We start from the raw sequence: 17,166 nt of genomic DNA, 5'->3' as shown, positions 1-17,166 counted from the left end.
GGATCCAATGAATATTTGCTTTACAGATTATCTCATTCAGCCCCTTCACTTTATGGAAGTCAAGCTGGAGGCACAGAGAAGAGTCCAGGGTCTTCCGATGGCAAGAACGGGGCGTTTCCACAACCGGCAGTTCTCTTCTGCTCTGATCTTAGATCCATACTATCATTCCATGTGAGTTCTGGGGACTGCCTGATTTCCCATTCGCACAAGATACTCCCTCCAAACACACAACATAAACCTGACCTGTACAGCATCAACAGACCAAATACTACCACGGGAACCATAATAAGGACCAACTGAGAAACCTGTCACCGCCCACCCACAGGAAAACTAAGCTTCATTCACTGGGCTGTTTGTCTATATAATTTTCCATGTAAAAACAAAACGAATAAAAACGAGAATGACTCATTTCAGAGGTTTCTAATTTGGCAAGATTAAATCACCACAGGTCTAGAATTTTCCTGGCACCAAATGCCACAGACCAGGCTTTGCAAGGAAACAATAGCAGTAATCTACTTGAGCCGTCCCATAACTCATTTTATCCATTCATATGGGGTCCAGTTTGCATTTCACTCTAAATACCATGGAGACCAAATGCCTGTTTTGATTACTCTGACTCCTTAATATGATTTTTGGTAATATAACAATCTCCTTCCTGAAACCTTAATTTTCCCTCTTGTTTACTTGTGAGGCAAACATTAATTGAGTGCTTCTTGTACAGCTAAAACATTGTACAGAGTGCCCTGGGGAATTATAAAGTAGAAGACAAACTGTCTGCCTTTGACAATGCCACTACCTAAAAAAAGGAGACAGAACAAATATAAACACATAAACACAAGCACAGGGTAAAATCAAGGAGACTGCAGGAGAGCAATATGCAAGTATTAAAGGGGAAGACAAATCAGATTTTAAACAACGACTAGAAAACCCACGTGGGGAACTGAGTAGCTGAAAGGCAGGCCTCCCAAGTCTCTTTTTGAATTTTCTGTGATGCAGGCTTTCTCCTCTGAACTCACTCAATCTAGTGGGGGGTCCCCCAGGGGCTTCTGAATACTTCGTCCCATCTTCTTGTATAATCGAACAAAGCACTTCACATACTGAAATATTACTTTGTTATAAGCTACTTGATCTGTATTGCATTTTATATTATAGTGCGGTATATACATAATATATATCTAAAAATATATATTTCATATAGATTATATATGGAATATATAAATACATGTTATATATATTTTATATTATTATTAAATATAGATTATGTAATATCTGTATGTATTTAAGAAGATACCCACACCTAAATGGCATGATGCCATTCAAATGCTGTGTCACAATTAACACACGTTTGCCTGCAGAATAAATGACTGCAGGTCTTTCGAGGGCAGACAGAAATCTGGCAGATGACCTTGTATTTACAGCAGCACAGAAGACATAAACAACCATCCCATCCTACTCTCTAATCTAGCAAAACAACTTTCCCCTCTTTTGTTTTCATCTACAAAGATGAAGAAAGATCACTTCAATGACCTCTATTTTGCAGAGAAAATAAAATAAGAGGTGAAGCCAACATCCTCTCCATTTCAGAGAGAAAAGAAAAAACTTCCATATGGTAAACAGGCCCTGGGAATGAACAGCCACCCCTGTTCCTCACATATTCAAATATAAATCTCTCACCTCTGAGCTGCAAAGCTCTTTTCTTAACGTGCTTTTTACCCACAGATTTCTTCTGGGAAGAAAAAGCCAAATTTGGACTAACTTTTAAATTCTCTGGTAGAATCAGATTTCTCACCCTTACTCACACACTTAAGCCACTATTTTCAGAAACTTTCACTTAAATACTTGATTTTTCTCCATCTAACGTTTTATTCATTCAACTAAAATTTATAGAACATTTGCTAAACTCTAGGCACTGTGCTAAAAATCCCAGCCCAGGGAAGCTTTGGTTTTAGTGAGGTAGACAATATGGGGAAATTTTTAAACTAAATTATACAATATGTTAGACATTAACAAGTTCTATGGGAAAAAATGAGAGCTGGGTACAGCAATCAAGAATTAGAGGTGTTCAGAAAAATAAACGACCCAATCAAAAAGTGGGCCAAAGAGCTAAACAGACACTTCTCCAAAGAAGACATACAGATGGCTAACAAACACATGAAAAGATGCTCAACATCACTCATTATCAGAGAAATGCAAATCAAAACCACAATGAGATACCATTTCATGCCTGTCAGAATGGCTGCTATCCAAAAGACTACAAGCAATAAATGCTGGAGAGGGTGTGGAGAAAAAGGAACCCTCTTACACTGTTGGTGGGAATGCAAACTAGTACAGCCACTATGGAGAACAGTATGGAGATTCCTCAAAAAACTGGGAATAGAAATGGCATATGACCCAGCAATCCCACTGCTGGGCATACACATTGAGGAAACCAGACTTGAAAGAGACACATGTACTCCAATGTTCATCGCAGCACTGTTTATAATAGCCAGGACATGGAAGCAACCTAGATGCCCATCAGCAGACGAATGGATAAGGAAGCTGTGGTACATATACACAATGGAATATTACTCAGCCATTAAAAAGAACACATTCGAATCAGTTCTAATGAGGTGGATGAAACTGGAGCCTATTATACAGAGTGAAGTAAGCCAGAAAGAAAAACACCAATACAGTATATACTAACACATATATATGGTATTTAGTTAATTGGTAAAGATAACCCTGTATGCGAGACATCAAAAGAGACACAGATAAATAGAACAGTAGTATGGACTCTATGGGAGAGGGCGAGGGCGGGATATGGGAGAATGGCATGGAAGCATGTAAATTATCATATGTGAAACGAATCACCAGTCCAGGTTCAATGCATGATACAGGGTGCTCGGGGCTGGGGCACCGGGATGACCTGGATGGGATGGGGAGGGAGGTGGAAGGGGGTTCTGGAAGGGGAACACATGTACACCCATGGTGTGGTGGATTCATGTCAATGTATGGCAAAACAAATACAATATTGTAAAGTTAAAAAATAGAAAATAAACTAATTAAAAAGAAAAAAGAAAAAAAAGAATTAGAGGTGAAGGTTTACAAATTTAGAGAGACTAGTCAAGAAGGTCTCAGTGATTAAGTGACTAGAACAGTCTCCAATCAATACAAAATCTCCTTTCTCTCTAGATTATAAGTCAATTCATATGTTGCTTCACCTTTTCCATCTTATATTTCAATTTTTATTGCTACATGTTAATTCTGAAAAAGATCCATTTCAATTAAGATGAAGTTCCACATAAAGACATTGCAGTATATGGTTCCCGCTTCCCTCCCCCCAAAACTTTTCTGCATACTCACAAAAACAAATCAGAAATATGAGGGAGCAGGACAGAAACAGAGCCTATACACAATTTTTTTTTTAAATAAAGAAAGAAACAAGTAACATTGGCATAATCCTCATAAGAAATGTGTGGGATACAAACAAAGAAAAGGAGAAAAATTTTTGCTGAGAATCATAAAAGCAGCCATGAAACAATGGGAAATACATACTGTTAGCCAGTATGAGGAGAATAAATACCATAAAAATGTTATTTCTCCCAAAATTAATTGCTAAGTTTAATGCAACTCCATTAAAAATATCAAGGTTGAGTAGAACAATTCTAACGTCACTGAACAGTGCTTCTTACATATGGACACAGATAAGAACCACCACAGGGTTTCTCGGACTACACGTGCTGTGTCCCTCCTTAGACTTAACTACGTTGTCATTTGTAAAGACCACGTATATTCTGCCACAGCTTCCCAGGTAATTCTGATACACAACACTGGGTAAGAATAGATGATCAGGAATAATCAATAAAAGGAAAGCTAACTAGAAGGAAAAGGATGTGAATCTATTTTCAAGCTACAAAAATAAGATCAATGCAGTAGCTAAAGTACAGATAAACACATCAATGGGGAAGAATAACCTTCTAAACTTTCCAGGAATGCTTTGTACTCACATACAATAAAAGGAAAGTCATCAACTAACAGGGAAGAAATAGACTGTTATCTAAATTGTTTTAAGAAAACTGAGGAGGAGCTTAAACTTCAGCTATACTTCGCAGTACAAAGACCTACACACACACACACAACCAGGTGTATTAAAAACTAAGTTAGGTGGAGGGTCAAAAAGACAAGAACTAAAGAAATGACTGAAAAGGAAAAAATAAGAAAATTTAGATTTGTTTTTTTTTTACCAGATCACTTAAAAGGAAGAAAAAGGGGGAACAGACATGGACCTACAGCTTAGATTAGAATACAAACAGTGAGTAAACAGATGACAGATTATAAAACAGTAAACAGCATGTGATTCTATTCTGTATTATCAGCTCACCTACTTGTTAGGATACGTACTCCAATGCTAACAGTAACTGACTCTGGTTAATTTTTTTCCTTCTTAGTTTATGTTCAGTTTCTTAATGTCATGCAATAACTTTGTGCCACATTTTAATTTTTTTAAATGGTAACTTTTTCAAAGCTATTTAGTTAATTTGTTCACTGATTTTTTTTTTCATATAATGGCAATTTTGGCACATAATAGGGTAGGCATAAACTCTTCACGTGTTTTTAAGCATTTTGTTCATCTTAAAAAATGTTTTCTGCCAAATACTGCTTTGTTATTTCTTATAAATTTTCAGCCTGCAGAGAATTTCTGCTCTAACAGATCGCAGTTTTTTTAAACTGGAATAACTAACTGTCCAACCACAGCAGTAAGCTATGACAATTGAGTATTCAATAAAAAGGATATACTGGAGCAAACCAAATTTCTGTTAATACAATAGAGGATAATCGAGTTTGGCACAGAGAAAGTGTAGTCGCTCAGTCGTGTCCAACTCTTTGTGATCCTATTGACTGTATGTAGCCACCAGGCTCCTCCATCTGTGGGATTTTCCAGGCAAGAATACTGGAGAGGGTTGCCATTTCCTTCTCCAGGGGATCTTTCAGACCCAGGGGTCAAACCCATGTCTCCTGCATTGTACAGAGGGGACCTGGTAAATAACTGTTCAATGAATGAGTCAGAACAGGATTGTTCACCAGTTTAAGGGCCCTACCCTAAGCTATCAGCAGGAACAACCTGAATATCCAACACAGAATTCTTGCAGCACTGTTTTTTTTCCCCTACAAAATGTATGCATGCTCTTTAAGATAAATCCAAAGCTACAAAACTTAAAGAACATTCACAATCCCAACAGATTAGACTAGATTGAAAACATTTCTATTTGATCCAGAATTAGCAAGATACCTAAAAAAAGGAAAGCATGTCTGCAAAAAGTTCTAAGTGACATTATGTTAAGTGAAATAAGCCAGTAACAAAAAGACGGACACTGGATGAGTCTATTTATATGAGGTAGTTAGTCAAATTCATAGACACACAGAGTAGAACGGTAGTTACCCAGGGTGGGGGGGGGGGGGAGTGGGAACTGGTCTAGTGGGTAGAGTTTTGCAAGATAAAAGAGTTTTGGACATCTGTTGTATTATAACTGCTGAACTTTACACTTGAAAATGGTTAAGATGGTAAACTTTGTGATTTGTGTTTTTTTTCACTACAATTAAAAAGTTGATAAAAATTCTTAAAGTAACATAAAATGCTTCATATTACATGAAATTACCAAGCCAAATGCCTGCTGTTGCTTTTGTTCAGCTTTCAAGCTCAGAATGCATGGTTTTCACGTTTTTTAATTGCTGGAAAAAAATTTAGAGAGTGATATTTTGAGACACATGAAAACTGTATGAAGTTTAAATTTCAGTGTCCATCAGTAAAGTTTTACGTATTGCCTAAGGCTGCCTTCGTGCTATTACAGCAGGGCTACACAGTTGCTTCAGAGACTATATGTGTGCATGTGGTTGGCAAAGCTTAAAATATTTACCCTACTGGCACTTAGTGGGAAATGTTTTCTAATTCCTGATATGGGATGTGGTAAACTGGGCTCTCTTCTGCACGCTGACTATAAATGGTAATGAAATACAGCACAAAGCAAGGACTTTTTTTGTATCTTCGTAGTTGTTAACCCAGCAGTTTTAGTTTATCAGAAAGAAATGTAAAATTCACAGAAATTTTTATGTAAAACAAATTGTTGCAGCAAGATGAACCCAGGAAGTCTGACTCCAGACCCTAAGCTCAGGGCCAAGACTAAGGTGCAGTCTACACTTAAATATTGACACCAAAGAGAATAAAACAGCTTTTCATGTTTTATCAAGTAACAACCATTAAAACGGGTACTCCTGAAGTTCTATTCTTCTGAACTAACAAATAGCATCTTCAAGTGATTACTACCAAGTTATATATTTATTTTAAAAGAACTTTTTTAGGCTGAATCATATGAAATTACAGATATTCAAAGGTTTACAATATGAGTAACAGGGCTTCCCTGGTGGCTCAGATGGTAAAGAATCTGCCTGTAATGCAGGCAACCTGGGTTCAATCCCTGGGTCGGGAAGATGCCCTGGAGAAGGAAATGGCAACCCACTCCAGTATTCCTGCCTGGAGAATCCTATAGACAGACGAGCCTGGTGGGCTACAGTCCATGGGGTCCAAAGAGTCGGACACGACTGAGTGACTAACACTTACTTAATATCATGAAATGAAAAGTAGACACAGATCAAACAAAATCCATCCTGAGTATGGATGAGTCCAAAATCGGCAGCTTACTTTCATCAAAACAGCACACCTGTCACATAAATTAATGTAATTACTTGAATTTTTATTGGTTGTATAGTTTTGTTGGCATTTAATTTGTAAATTTATTTTCTTTTATAACTTCATAAGTGCTATAACCTGACATTTATTCTGCATTGGCATTGATGTACGTAACATGATGACAAACACAATGAAGTCAAACTGAGGATGTTTTCCTTGGAAAAGGAACTATTTCCAGAGTTTGAGGACACTGTGTGTATCTTGTGAACATCATAAGAATCCTAGCACATAGTTCTGAGAAAAAAAACAGATCACAACCCACTTCCGCTCTGTCTCACAAACCAGGTGTTAATGGCTAAGAGCAGAGCACAGCCATCAGGGCGAGGGGGTGGCAACAGAAAGCCCATTCTCACAAGCCTTCACACTCAAAACAAAGCGGTCATCTCTGAGCCTCAGTTTTCTCTTTTGTAAAACAGGAATAATGGCTTACACTGTGGGGTTATAGAAAGCATCAGAGGTACTCCAGGTAAAGCACATAACATATAATAAATACACCTAACAGTTACTGAGCAGTTAACCACATGCCAGACATGTATGCAATCTGTTGCATTTTTGTATGCACTTGCATACAGAATGTATGCATTTCTGTTGCCACTTTCACACATTTTTATGCACATAACATTTTATAGACATCACTCAAAGAATAATTAGAACCACCACGCTCTCTGAAATAGGTCCCAGCACATCCCCGGTTTTAACGATGCTAAAGCTGAGGCACTGGGATGCTCAGTCATTTGCCCAAAGGTCACGTATAGTGAGAGGCCAGGCCAAGACCTGGCTGTAATGTCTAACACTAGGAAACTGTTTTTCTTCTCCACACGAAAGTACCTCAATCAGTGAAAGCAATCACGATGATATCGGTGTCCCTAGTTTACCAGAATGAGAACACGCAAACATTGCTTCTTTTAAATCCAGCCACAGACCTTCCAGTGCACTGCAGCCTCAGAAGGGTCCTCCAGTCACTTGGATCATAAACCTTTCTGGAATGGTATTTTTTTAACTGGCATTAGGTTTCTCTCTATAAAATCTGGGGCATACGGTGTAACCTTCTTTTCAAAAGCCTGCCAAATTTAGCTGACTGCAGTGTAAATGTCAATTTCCTCTTCTCGGGATGCTAAACGGTCCCTCCTGAGCCTCTCCTCCTCCATGTCCCCGTAGTTGGAACTCTAGACTAAGCCACGAGGCATTATGGTCACATACACAGTGCTTGTGGGAAGGAGACAGAGGCATCGTCACCACCAAGTATGCCGCACGGATGAAGAACTGCGTGGTTAACAGCACACAGCTGGTGAGCCTAAACCCCAGAAAGGCCATGCTTTAGACAATGAGCCTGTTTTCTCCTTATCTTCTACGTTCCTCCTGCTTGTGTGTGCTAAGTCACTTTAGTCGTGTCTCTTTGCGACCCCATGGACTGTAGCCTGCCAGGCTCCTCTGTCCATGGGATTCTCCAGGCAAGAGTACTGGAGTGGATTGCCCTGCCCTCCTCCAGGGGATCTTCCCGACCCCGGGATAGAACCTGCATCTCTTAACACTCTTGCACTGATAGGCTGGTTCTTTACCACTAGCACCACCTGGGAAGCCCTTCTCCTGCTCAGAATGGAGCAAAAATGACAAAGATTTTCAAGTTCATTCCCAACTGGCAAATGGGCTTATTTTCATTTTTAAAATGAGTATTATAATAGAATGATAAAATAGATAATTTTCAGAAATGAGAAAAAATGTTATAAGGTGATATAGTTCTCAACCACCCTCAAACCTTACACCCTAGAATCAAGTATACAATGTACCAAAAAATAAATGTTTTACATTGCAACAGGGCCTAACTGTTTTTGGAGAAAATCTAAATAGCCACCAGCAGTTTATAACTCCCAAAAAGTTTAACCAAAGCCCTACAGTTTTGGTGGTTTTTTTTTTTTGGCCCTGCATAGCTACAACTTTGAAATGTTCCAAAACACTTTATTATATGGCCCTGCTAAAATGTTAGGTTTAAAAACAAATATAAACCCCTTTGAGAACCAATCTAAGCATGACTTAGAACCATCTAAGCATGACTTCATTGGCAGAAAAACCATGAGAGGGACACTATTAATGCCATTTTTCAGAGTCTATAGAGAGTATTTAGGAAAATTATTAACTACTATTAAAACGTGGTTAGGTATGAATAAGAGTAGACAATATTAATAGCAGTAAATGATACAAATAAACGTACTTACAAAACAGAAATAGATTCACAGACACAGAAAACAAATTTATGGTTACTAAAGGGGATAGGGAAAGGGGGGATAAATTGGGAGTTTGGGATTAACATATACACACTACTATGTATAAAACAGACAAACAAGGACCTACTGCACAGCACAGGGATCTACACTCAGTATCTTGTAAAAATCTATAATGGAAAAGTGAAAGTGTTAGTCACTCAGTCGTGTCCAACTCTTTGTGACCCCATGGACTGCAGCCAGCCAAGTTCTGCTGTTCATGGAACTCTCCAGGCAAGAATACTGGAGTTGCCATTCCCTTCTCCAGGGGATCTTCCTAACTTGAGGGTCGAAGCCAGGTCTCCTGCACGCCAGGCAGATTCTTTCCAGTCTGAGCCCCCAGGGAAGCGCAAGTGCAGGTCTGCTTGCCTCCACAGTGGAGAAGAATCTGGAAAACAATCTATAGCCATGCTGTACACCTGAACCTAACTAACCAACACTAACCAGCGATGGGTGCTGTCCAGCCGCTCAGGCGACCCCGTGGACTGCACGTCAATAAAACAGGTGTGAGAGAAGCCATCCTAACAGGTACAGCAGAAGTAGGGAGGGGCAGCTGTCCGAGTGCTTGCTCTGTGCCAGGCTCCCATCTAAGGGCATTACATGGTCATCTCATCACTTTCCAGCTAACACAGGCCCCTAAGGCAGAGTCTGTGGAGCCAAACCCTTGCCCCAGTACTTAATACTATGCGACCTCGGGCAAATTATCTCATTTTCCTTACTTGCAAGTGGAGATAACAGAAGTTACCTCACAGGGTCGCTGCGAGACTCGTTCATTAAAAATACGTGATATGCTTAGAACAGCATCTGGTCCATAATAAATACCAAAGGGCCAGTAATTGTTATTATGATCTAATTTCAGAGATGATGAAATGAGGCACAGAGTAAGTCACTTCTCCAGAGTCACACAGCTGGTAATGTCACACCAGGGGCTTGAACCCAAGGCTGACTCTTAAGTCCATACACTTAACCTCTTCAAAAAAGCCCCTGTAGCTTTCAAGTATATAATATATATATACTTATATATATATATATATATATATATACATACTTATATATAGTATACTTATATACATATATATACTTATATATAGTATACTTATATATATAAATACATACTTATATATACAGTATACTTATATGCTTATATATAAATACATACTTATATATAATATACTTATATACGTATATATACTTATATATAGTATACTTATATATATAAATACATACTTATATATATAGTATACTTATATACGTATATATATAAATACATACTTATATATAGTATACTTATATACATACATATACTTATATATAGTATACTTATATATATAAATACATACTTATATATACAGTATACTTATATGCTTATATATATATATTTATATTTATATTTGTGTCTCAGGAAAATGCGTAAGGAGGTCACCAAGTAGGGTAAATGGTACCAGTGAGATGAATGACTGTGCCGGAGCCTACTGGCTAAGCACCCCGGGGTCAAACACCTCCGCCGGATGCGGAGATTACACAAAACACCAGACGGTCCCAGGTGTGGCCTGAAGGTCATGTTTTAGGGAGAAAGAACATACACATAAATATTTTAACTTGGAACAACAATGGAAGATTGCAAAACCAGAAACAGCAAAAAAATAAATAAAAATTGAAACAGAAACAAGGTTTTTCCTGACTTCAGGAACAAATATACCTTCAGAAATATCCTGCCCTAACCCTCCCCACCTCCAGCAGCACCATCTACCTCACTCCTCAACCCACGAAATTTTCTAACTGACACACTCTCTCTTCAACGTATTTTTGGTCGATCTTATCACTTCAGTAACTATTTTGACCTTCTGGGATTTATGTTTTCGAGGGAAAACATTTGTCAAAAACTTTATTTACTTAAGAACAAGGAAGGGGGCTTTCCTGGTGGCTCAGGGGTAAAGAGTTGTCCAGCCAGTGCAGGCGATACGGGTTCGACCCCTGATCTGGGAGGATCCCACATGCCCCGAAGCAACTCAGCCCGGGCGCCGTAAGTACTGAGCCTGCGCTCTAGAAGCCGGGGGCCACAGGTACTGAGTCCAGGCACCTCAACTACTGCAGCCCGTGTGCCCTGGAACGCCTGCTCCACAACAGGAAAAGCCACTGCAGTGAGAAGGCTGTGCCCCACAGCTAGAGGAGAGCCCACACAGCAAGGAAGACCCAGCACACCCAAAGATACATAATAAACAAAATTATTTTTAAAAAAGGAACCAGGAAGAATCAAGATTTGCAGATGATGAAGACTAAGGTAGCAATAAATTTAATCTCCTTTTATTTTACCCTTTTCATATACTTTCACCCTTCTATAGTTTCAGAAAGAAGGTATCCTCTTGCATGTGGAAGAGCAAGATCAAAATATTTTTTTCTCCCACTTGATACCTACTTAATAATACATCAAGAGGGAATGTATTTCTACAATTCATTGTCTTTATTCTTTTTTCACATAAGCTGCTGCTGCTAAGTCGCTTCAGTCGTGTCCGACTCTGTGCGACCCCAAAGACGGCAGCCCACCAGGCTCCCCTGTCCCCGGGATTCTCCAGGCAAGAACACTGGAGTGGGTTGCCATTTCCTTCTCCAATGCAGGAAAGTGAAAAGTGAAAGTGAAGTCTCTCAGTCGTGTCTGACTCTTAGCGACCCCATGGACTGCAGCCTACCAGGCTCCTCTGTTCATGGGATTTTCCAGGCAAGAGTACTGGAGTGGGGTGCAGAATTAACAACTTAAGGCTGTTTTTTTTCCTTTAGTGAAAATCTCACTGCAGCAATAAGAATGAAGCAAATTAATGGAAATGCAACAATTAAAAACTTTGTATGTCAGATGTTTCCTTAGAACACAGGAGCTATGTTCTTCCAGCTGACCAAAAAACAGTCACTTTTCTAGGTAAAAGTCAAGTATTCACCAAGGCTCATGGACTTTCTATAATCAGCTTCTGTCTGAAACTGTTAGGAAATAAAAAAATGGTTAAAGTTTTAAATTGGTCAGCCAAGTACAGGAAAATCCTACCACACCAGCTTCAGGAACCTTCCTCAATGTCCCTAAGACAAAGGCTGTCTTAGGTGTCAGAATAAGAAAGCCTAAGAAGATTAACATGTTGACAAAATAAAATGTAACACCATGATGTCAAATCTGGTAAAACTCTACTGCAGCTGCTGCTGCTAAGTCGCTTCTGTCGTGTCCGACTCTGTGCGACCCCAGAGATGGCAGCCCACCAGGCTCCTCCGTCCCTGGGCTTCTCCGGGCAAGAACACTGGAGTGGGTAGGGATGCACTTCAGTACCCTCCAACATCGACAGATAACAATGTATCAAACTGTCCCATGCACTATCAAAAAATAACAAACCAGCAACAACAAAAAATGATGACAAAAAATATACCAGTGGTATTTTTTTAAGTCTAAGAGACGAATGAGTATTATCAACAAGGCTGGAGCACCTAATAAGAGAAAAACAGCCGACTCTTTTGGGTGTTTAGCAGAGGAGGGATCAGTTTGTCATAGGACCACATGTGGCCTTCCAGAAAGTCAAAGAGAAGCAGGCTGGGCCAAAAAAAAAAAAAAAAAAAATCAATAGAAGCAATAAAATTTGCCACACAAAAAAGGTCACATAAAGATTATATGAATACACACACGGACCGCATAGTTTTTTCATTCACATCCATACAATAACTGATGTACTATTATAAAACAGAAGAAAAATTATTGGGTTCTTTTGTTCCTTCTCTTGGCGGGCCCTCTGTGCTCTAAGCTATACCAATTCGAAACTAACAGGACTGCAGAACTCTAAAATAAGCATTTCACACCTAATTTTTACCAAGTATTTCATTTATTTCGCCCCATATCATACAGGAAACTAGCTCTGACATACCTAATGCAGCTCCTCTGAGTCATTCTAGTAATACAGAGCTAGTTCAGCAATTTTTTGACTTCTCTTTTTCATATGTGTATTGAATCATGTCAATATGAATTAAATTGTAGCCCTAAAAAGATGTTCAAGTCTTAACTTCTAGTACCTGTGAATGTGACCTTATTTGGAAATAGGGTCTATGTGGATGATCAAGTTACGAATAGGTCACAAGAGTGGGCTATCATCCAATGACTGTGTCCTTATAAACACAGGAAACACGGACAGTGGGATACAGAAGAAAGGCTATGAAGGGTGAAGACAAAGGGAGAATTCTATCGACAAGCCAAGGAATGCCTGGAGCTCCCAGAAGTTCAGAGAGAAGAAGGTATAGGGGTCTCCCTCACACTCCTAGAGGAAAGCAGCCCCGCCAGTACAGTGATCTCAGAGCCTCTGGAACTCTGAGACAGTAAATTGCTGAGGTTTAAGCCATTAGCTTGTGGGGTTTTGTTAGAGCAGCCCCAGGAGATGGACACACAGGCCATGGACTGAGCTGTCCCCAGCTCGCAGGGTGTGGCTGAGCACTCGGGACACCTCCCAGAACCCTTGCAGCACACACGATTCCACACTGGGGCAAACTGACGTGAAAAACCTGCAGTTGAGGTGAGGGCAGGAAGTACGTCCTTCTGAAATGTTGAAGAGGTCCTGCATTTGTTTAAAGCACATTTTCCATGTTTTACTTTCCTTCTTCCGTACAACCACGCTGGGAAAGAAACAGGTAAGCAGACAAGGAAACTAAACCTCAGCCAGTCGGTTTTCTGGCCACTGTTACACCAACACCAGAGCAGAGCCGGTGTTCACGCCCATTTTTCCCCAGGAGGGAAGAATATAATCCTAAATATTTTCCTTTGGAACAATGGTGGCGCTTAGAAGTAGTGCCTTTTCAAGTCACCCACGGAAGTAAAATGACGTGACACAGACTGAGCAGGCTGAGGACCTCCGTGACCCGGGTCAGGTGGAGCAGATCAAAAGAAACTGGTAGAAAAGGTAACACATCACTTAAGAACTTGGCCTTGAAGGAAGAGCTGGAAAGAGGTACCAGGAGGGGTCGCAAAGAGTCAGACGTGACTGAGAGACTAAGCCTGTGGTGCACGGGTTTCCCTGGTGGCTCAGCTGGTAAAGAACCCGCCCGCAGTGCAGGAGACCAGAGTTCGATCCCTGGGTTGGGAAGATCCCCTGGAGGACGGCATGGACACCCACTCCAGTATTCTTGCCTGGAGAATCCCATGGACAGAGGAGCCTGGCAGGCTGCAGTCCATGGCATCGCAAAGAGTTGGACACAACTGGGTGACTAAGCACAGAACATCACCATGGTGAATACATGAAACATGAGGAGAAAAACAGTCAAGTATGTGGACGGTCTCAACGAACAAACACAAGGCAGGCCTTCAGCTGACTAACTGAGAAGTCCAGGGAGAGCTGAAATGGGCTTAAAGTAAGAGCAGGCCCTTCCACTGAGCTGACAGAGGGGTCATCGTCGAGAGAACGGACATGCAGACATCACTGCCAGGTTTTTAGTAAGGTGTGAGGAAGGAAGCTGTCCCAGGAGCAGTGTTAAAATCAGGTGAGTGGCCAAGCAACCTGGGGTTGTGTGGTTTTCAAAAGCTGGTTATGCCTAAAGAGAATGTAATGAATCTATTTAGACGTTCTACGTTTCAAGCATTGGCAAGGCATCCTTGACATCTTTCTTCCTTCCTCCTGTATTTCTACACATCCTGGCCTCCTTGGTAATCTCTGGGGGTGAGGGGTCCCTGTGCCAACCTCAAGACCTTGTGCTTGCTCTTCCCTCTGCTTGGAAGAGGGTTTGTGTATCGGTAGTTCTCCCACTTCATTTGGGTCTTAGTTCAGACGTCACATCTTCAAAAAGGTCTTTCTTGACTATCCTATATGAGGAGCCCTCCTCTGTCCTCAATTTCCTTACACAGCTTCATTTTTCCTTACAGGACTTATCTGAAATTATATATATACATATATATTTATTTTATTTAATTTATAAAAAAGCAGAGACATTACTTTGCCAACAAAGGTCTAGTCAAGGCTATGGTTTTTCCAGTAGTCATGTATGGATGTGAGAGTTGGACTGTGAAGAAAGCTGAGTGCCGAAGAATTGATGCTTTTGAACTGCGGTGTTGGAGAAGACTCTTGAGAGTCCCTTGGACTGCAAGGAGATCCAACCAGCCCATCCTAAAGGAAATCAGTCCTGGGTATTCATTGGAAGGACTGATGTTGAAGCTGAAACTCCAATACTTTGGCCACCTGATGTGAAGAACTGAATCATTGGGAAAGACCCTGATCCTGGGAAAGATTGGGGGCGAGAGGAGAAGGGGACGACAGAGGATGGGATGGTTGGATGGCATCATCGACTCAATGGACATGAGTTTGAGTAAACTCCGGCAGTTGGTGATGGACAGGGAGGCCTGGCCTGCTGTGGTTCATGGGGTTGCAAAGAGTCGGAGATGACTGAGTGACTGAACTGAATATTTATGTATTTATTATATTTATGTTTATTATATATTATTTATATATATTTTTTGAATTTACTGATTAGCCACCATGCCCATTAATATATAAACTCCATGAGTACAGGGATCTTGTGTATCTTGCTCATAGTTATAGTCCCAGAGCTTGGCATAAAGTTTAAAACTCACTAAATATTTGTTGAATGAATAAAAGAAAATCCCATCTTATTCGCAAGTGTAATTGATGTTATCCCCTGAAACACTTCTAATCTATTGTCACTGCCACTTCCCAGCACATACAGCAGGCTTCGCACCTCTTGTCAATCCACTTGGATTAGCGCAGAAGCCACCCACCACCTCCCCACGGCCACCTTGGGCGCCCCTCCAACTCACTCCCCCACAGATGATCCTACCAAAACAAAAATCTCATGGGGTCAGCAGCCCCTGTTTCAACACTCTCCACGGTCCTTGGGATAAAGACCCAACTCTTAACTGGCCCCAGCCTGAGTATCCAGCCTCACCTCTCTCCATTCTCCCCTGAATGCTAAGTCCTCAGTTCCTTGATTCCGGTCTGTTCCTTTCCGTTGCGGGGCCTCCTCACTAACGTCCCTCCGCCGTGTGCAACACTCTTTCCCACTTTTTCTCACATTCTCCTACTCATGCTTCTGTTATCAAGCAAGCATCACTTCCTGGGGTTCCTGTTATACAAACCCACAAAACCTACTGCTCTATTCAGAGCATTTACCTCTGTTTGTAATCACGCAATTATTAACTGGTGTGCTTTTCAAAAAGTTAATTAATGACTGTCTTCATCTTGGACTCTACGCTCCACGACAGCCACAGATCATGAATGTTTTACTCCCTCTCAGATTTCTAGGGTCACGAGTAGCCCTGGGAACATGGCTGGCAGAGAATAAAATGATGTTGAATAAGTGATGTGTGCGTGTGGGCCAAATCGCTCAGTCCGTGTCCAACTCTTTGCAGCTGTATGGACTGTAGCCCTGCCAGGCTCCTCTGTCCATGGGATTCTCCAGGCAAGAATACTGCAGTGGGTTGCCATGCCCTCCTCCAGGGGATCTTCCCGACCCAGGGATGGAACCCCCGTCTCCTGTGGTTCCTGCATTGCAGGCAGGTTCTTTACCGCTGAGCCACCAGGGAAGACCACCCTATCAGGAACAAAAAGCTAGAAGTTAATATCAAATACACAGATGTAAACACTTTCCACAAATGCTTAACTAAAGCCAAAGACAAAGAAATTAGTGGAAAACTCTACCAGGATGACAAGCTGTGGTTAAAACAGAAGGAGACAGGGAAAGCCCAGGGCAATGCAAACTTTGAAGTGGGGCTGACTGCAGACTAGAAAAGAATGAGACCAACAGGCTCTGTTTTATTGAGTAACTGGAACCAGTTCAAACAATTTGCTAAAACTACATAGTTATGACTTAGGTAATGGCAGTAACTAGGTGAAAGGTTACATTTACATATCCTATTAACAGGCTCCTTGACTCATCAGTCTCTCTGGAGACATTAATCTATGCAAAGAAACCCTTCAGACTCTCCTCCTCGGCATTTTCCCTTATAAAAATTCTCCCCAAAGTCCTTAGTCCCCTGGAAAATGTTTTAAAGACATCTCACTGTGGTCGATTAGGCATGCAGTAATAGCTAAGTGAGGCAACTTGGCCGTGGAGGAAATGGTTTATAATAGAACGAACCTACTCTGCTCCTGATTAAAATTACTGGTGTGCAACTTGAGAAAATGCACACCCTCAGAAGTTCTGCACCACAGGAAATCACAG

The 17,166-nt window shown here is 40.8% G+C and overlaps 1 protein-coding gene across 1 annotated transcript in view; it reads right to left on the bottom strand.

Annotated features, from left to right (window-relative positions):
- The window catches only part of LOC145510940 (uncharacterized), a 136,583-nt gene that overhangs the window by 108,396 nt on the left and 11,021 nt on the right, over nucleotides 1-17,166 (bottom strand). The gene's annotated exons all lie outside the window — the stretch shown is intronic.

The sequence above is a fragment of the Giraffa tippelskirchi genome, chromosome 6, assembly GCF_054371585.1.
Source record: "Giraffa tippelskirchi isolate mGirTip1 chromosome 6, T2T-mGirTip1v1.2.pri, whole genome shotgun sequence".
NCBI lineage: Eukaryota > Metazoa > Chordata > Mammalia > Artiodactyla > Giraffidae > Giraffa > Giraffa tippelskirchi.
Note: the sequence above shows the minus strand (reverse complement) of the source record. Positions and strands in the feature narration are given on the sequence as shown.